This window comes from Chlorocebus sabaeus, chromosome 9 (assembly GCF_047675955.1).
Source record: "Chlorocebus sabaeus isolate Y175 chromosome 9, mChlSab1.0.hap1, whole genome shotgun sequence".
Lineage (NCBI taxonomy): Eukaryota > Metazoa > Chordata > Mammalia > Primates > Cercopithecidae > Chlorocebus > Chlorocebus sabaeus.
In genome coordinates, this window is record NC_132912.1 from 116,061,871 (window position 1) to 116,067,544 (window position 5,674).

The following is a 5,674-nucleotide window of genomic DNA, read 5'->3' on the forward strand; positions in this document are numbered from 1 at the left end:
ATTTGCCAACTATTTTCTCATAAATCAAACCATGGTCCCTCAAGGAAGAGGGGCAGGGCTGGAGGAGCCAGCATGGCAGCCCTTATCGGCAGACCAGACGCAGGGAAGCGCTCCCTTAAGGATACAGTAATTATTTTCACTTGATGGGAAATAAAGAGGGGCACCATGGGAGGGAGCGCTGGAGAGTGTCTGCCTCACTTCATTACTACTCCCCAGGCATGGGACACAACATATGCTTTTCATTGGGAAGCCAATAATTTTGAATCGTGGGACAGGTGAAAACTTAAATGACATTTGCAAACCTTGATTTATTTCTCTGCTTAACTCCGGAACATGCTTTAGACTCAGCTCTATAAGTTTCCATAGATTAGTGGTCAATGTCAAATATTTTCAATGACATATTCAAGCATTTCCTGTCCCTATCAGCTAATTAAATATTTTCAGTACTAATCTCTTCTTATTGAAATGGTTTCCCTTCTTTTGGTTATGGGTTTGGAAAACAACGATATGAAGCATGTGCTTTATTGAAAACAAAATAACAAAAATAAAAAAGAATACTTTTTCCTCCACGTGCTATTTTACTCGCTGGAAATCTCATTAAAAGTTATTTATGAGCTGTTAGGGATCCCATAAGGATTACACCTAATTCAGTCTGTAAAGCTTTTGAGTTTCTTTTACATGAAGGACCTCCTTCCCCATTATTCTACTTTCGTTTGCACCCAAATAAATACTGGAGATTAACTTTTTGGCAGAAGAGGGTCCTCAGTCCCTAACCTCACATCACCCAGGCAAAGTTTAGACCTTCCTCCCCTTTCTGCTGGACCCACTCTGATATGACCAGGGTAAGAGGTCAAACTTGTGGCAATGGATAATTTATTGTTTTTATTATTTTAAATGTTTACTGAAGATATCGGGGCCGTAGGTATCATTTACATCCCTGGGATTTGTAATCTTTGAGATTAGCCATGTAGTTAGTCCTAATTGACTATCCAATTTTCTTCTACACCTCCTCCCCCAATTCCCTCTGAAATAAGAAACCTGAATTTCATCAGAATGAGTAATTTCACAGTTCCTTTATGGGGCCTGTATGCCTGTTATTTGCTGTTTCTTAGAACTTGTTCTCAGGTAGCAAAGACTGAACTGCCAATGTAAGTGACTTTTGTCCTTCTAGTCTGTTTAATAAAATATCCCCGAAACAAATGTGTTTAATTTCCAAAGAATCTGCTTTGTGTTCATACTTCCAAAACATGGAGAAGAATGTAGTCACTCAAGTAGCCAAATGTTCGAAATTAGATTTTGGTAGTTAGAAAACTAGCACAAAAAGTTTAGAAGTGGCCGGGTGTGGTGGCTCACACCTGTAATCCCAGCACTTTGGGAGGCCGAGGCAGGCAGATGATGAGGTCAGAAGATCGAGGCCATCCTGGCTATCACGGTGAAACCCCATCTCTACTAAAAATACAAAAAAAATTAGCCGGACATGGTGGTGGATGCCTGTAGAGGCTGAGGCAGGAGAATGGCGTGAAACTGGGAGGCAGAGCTTGCAGGGAGCCAAGATTGCACCACTGCACTCCAGCCTGGGTGACAGACAGAGCAAGACTCCGTCTGAAAAAAAACAAAAAACAAACAAACAAAAAAACAACAAAAACATTAGAAGTAATAAGGACGTCGCTACTATTGACTATCAGATGCATGATATACTCATGGAAGTGTTCCCTATTGTTATGATCACCAGTGCGCCTGCTCTCTTTTCTGCTAAAAAAAACCTGGGCCCATGGATTGCTCATTCCTCTCCAGGTGTCTGCATGTTCTTCATATGCCAGCTCATCTCTCCAACGGAAACACGAGGCACCAATAATACCATGTCCACGCTGAACCAGCAAGACACGTTGAGTATAAGCCTGGAGTATCATGCTGACCACCACGAGAACAGCCAGCAGTGGTGTCTTCACGACCTATAAAATCTCTCCCTCTTTGATCTCAAAGCATTTCCAACTATGAGACCGAAACCCCCGCCTCTACTTCTCCATTTGGGCAAGAGTTAGTTCTACCAAAAGTAGACGAATGGCTGCATATTTTAGGAAAAGCGTATGTTTTTTCCTTAATCTCAACCATGTGGAGATTTTTAACATTCTATATTCTTTATAGAATTCTACATAAGAGGTCAGTTTAATTTTTTAAGAGTTGTTTAAACATCCTAAGTAACACTGTAAGCCCCCAAACAAGAAATGGCTCTCTGGCTAGACCAGGGAAAAGCACATGGATTGTTCGTGTGTTTAGTCTAGTGCGGTGGATCTCCTCCTTGGCTGCACCTGAAAGAAAGTGATGGCTGAGTCCCACTGACCTGTCTTCCCCATCCCAGCATCGTTGTTTGGTTTTGTCTCATTTTGCCTTTAGGATCTACAGGTGAGGCTAATGTGGCAGCAGGGCTCAAGAACCACCAGATGGGAACTATCTGTGTTTGATGATAAGGGCAGGCTTGGATGTTACCCTTTCAGTATTCTCACTGCTCTTCCCTGCTAGAATTAGAAACAGAGGCTAAGAGCAGAGGCTCACACCTGTAGTCCCAGTGCTTTGGAAGGCTGAGGCAGGAGGATTGCTTGAGTCTGGGAGTTTGGGGCTACAGTGAGCTGTGATCATGCTGCTGCATTGCAGCCTGGGCAACAAAGCAAGATCCTCTCTCTCAAAAAAAAAAGAAAAAAGAAAAGAAAAACAGAATGAACCTATGGACTCTGACTCAGAGTTGTTATTCATTCACCCCTGGTCATGGGTTGAACAGTGTCCCCTACCTCTCCTGAGAAAAAAGTTAGAGTCCTCTTCTCTAGTACCTGTGAATGTGGCCTTGTTTGGAAATAGGGTCCTTGCAGTTGATCAAGTTAAGATGAGGTCATTAGGGTGGGCCCTAATCCAAAGTAATTGGGTTCTTATAATAAGGACAAATTACGAGTGTTACAGTTCTTTTTGAATTTGTCTAGCAGGTTTTCTGTATTTTTACCAGAACTTCACCCTGATACCCCCCAAAAAGGGGCATATTTTGACATAGAAACAGACACCCTTACTGGGAAAATGCTGTATGAAGCTGACGGCAGAGATTGGGGTGATGCTTCTGCAAATGAAGAAACCCCAAAGATCGCCACCAAACCACCAGAAGCTAAGAGGGAGGAATGGAACAGATTCTCCCTCGCAGCCCTCAGAAGGAACCACTCTGCTGACACCTTGACTTTGAACTTTTAGACTCCAGAATCGTGAGACTGTAAGTTTCTGGTGTTTAAACCGCCAGGTTTGTGTACTTTGTTATGGCAGCCCCAGGAAACTGATACACCTGGTGATTCAATTCAATGCACCTTCAAGGCCCAGGCAGTTGAAGCCTAGGAGATGAGGCCTCACCCTTGACCATACGCAGTCCACCTTAAAGAGTGGCAAAGTGAGGACTGTAAGCTGGTGGTGGCACTTGATCTGAGCTTTGGAGAAGGAATGTTTTTGTTGATGAGTGATGGGAAGCAAAGATATGGAAGTAAAAATATTGCAAAGGGAGGTGCTACCTCTGCAGCAAGTCAGGGGGTCTGATGGAAGGCAAGAAGAGCAGTCTGCCTTGGAATCAGCAACAAATCTTGTAACCTGAGCTGTGTGTGTGTGCATGTGTACGTGTGTGTTGTGTGTTTTGTGTGTATGTGCATAACACAAATTGCTTCAACTTGGGAATTTGTCTGACTGATCCAATTTCTCTTCCATAGACTCAAATTCACTGCTCCAAGCACTGTCCTAAGTCACTTGGCCCCGGAGTGTGTGTGGGGGTTGGGAGTTGGGCCAAATTGAAAATAACAAACATAATGTGAACACCCGTAGAAAGCATATTCTGAATGAAGCACCCTGTTAAATCACATTTGCTCCTACGATGACCCAGTGGATCTCGGAGGCTATTCTTATCCCCATTTAATAGATGAGAAAAAGACAAAGCTCTAAAAATGGAGTCAGAGCTCCATGGTTGGATCCCATGTGTTTACGGCTACACTGTATTGCTCCCTAGCTTATGCATCCTGGGGATTAATCCTGGGGATTACTCCTGGGGAGGGGTGTGTGAAGAGAGATGGAGAGATGAAGACTGACTTAAAGCAAATGCACAGCTTTGCTTGACTGATCCGGAGATACGGGGGTTAGAGCAACCTGGGAGTCTCCATGCCTGTGTGGGCGCACGGCTGCCTGCTGACTGTTTCCAGTCCCCCTTCTGTTGGTTCCCCATAGGCTGGAGAAATCCACTCAAAGCAGGGTGTGCTCTTCGATGGAAATCCAGCTTTGTTCTTCCACTCAAGTACTATAGGGGAAAGCAGAGAAAGAAAGGGAAAGACACATAAAAAGTTTCAGCATATGAGTAGCATTTGCAATGTAATCTATGTGTTCTGAGCCAAGTTACTGTACACACTCTGGGGAGAATTACAAATAAATGACGAAACATTTTGAAACATGGCTTATACCTAATTAATCATGGAACTTAAGGAACAAAGAATGTATTTCTTCAAAGTTTTCAGCATTTTCTCTATTAAGCGGAAGGGACAGGGGAGGGGAGGGGAAATCTCCATGCCCTGTAATGGATACACTATGCACTTCATTTGGGGGAAAGAATCTCTTAATCTTCTTTGGCCTCCTGCAACCTCCGAATCCTTACATCTTTAATACTTCATGTTGAGCATTTTCATATTAAAGGAACTGAAAGTTTCCAGATCATGAAATATTCCTTAGCTTTTTGTCTCTTGATCCCTTAGCCCAAACAATACTGGTTTTGGAGATTATGAGATCACCAGGCATTTCTTAAGTACCCATGATATTGTGCCCTGGGGTTCCCGTGTCCTTTTTCTATGCCGCCGCCACCCAGAGACATCTGTGGGCACGACCTGCTTTGAAGGCAAAGCTTTTGTGCTATGTCCATGTTACCACATGCCCTCCGACTCAGAAGACTTGATTTCCTCATTTGTAAAATGGGGATAATAATAGCTCATTGATTTAATGTGAATGTTAAATAAAATAATGCCACAAAAGAACTTAGCCTAGTGCCTAGAACATAACCACTCAATAATGGAGTGTGTGACTGAATTTTCCAGATTCGTTTTTCATTCTCTTCCTATCCATGGATTTGACTGAGTCCCATCTTTCAAGGCCATCCAAGGCACTTCTTTAGAGCCCTGTCTCACCAGTAACAGAGGTGGGAGTCAAAGATGACTTTGCACTTGGTAGCCAGTGTCTTCCCTGCTCCTATGGGAAGCCAGAGTTTCACTATTCCCCCTGAATTCTCCCACAGTCATTCCATGAGCTAGTTATGGACACAACTTAAGGGGAACTGGAGATGCGGGTGTGTTTTCATTCCAAATAGTGTCACTGATTCACAGCATGGCTTTGGATAAGCTGATTGGGTTGCTTTAATGCAGATTCTCCACCCCACACCCCACACCTTTGTTGAAAAAGAACCAAAAAATAATATATACAGTATTAAAGTATTAAAGGGGTGTGAGTAAAACCTGAAGCCTGAACTGCTTCCTTCCCCAGCCCCAGGTAAAGAATGAGAAGGAAGAAGATACTGGAGTCTGGGGTTCAGTGGTAGAACCCAAGGGCCAATGGAGGTGGTGCCAGGGGCAGCATCATAACTGGATTGTGCTCATGGTCTGGTGTCAGCTATGTTCTTTGC

The 5,674-nt window shown here is 43.4% G+C and overlaps 1 pseudogene; it reads left to right on the plus strand.

Annotated features, from left to right (window-relative positions):
* Positions 1 to 2,941: 2,941 nt before the first annotated feature.
* Positions 2,942 to 3,007, plus strand: LOC119628181 (U7 small nuclear RNA; annotated as a pseudogene).
* The last annotated feature ends 2,667 nt before the right edge of the window (positions 3,008 to 5,674 follow it).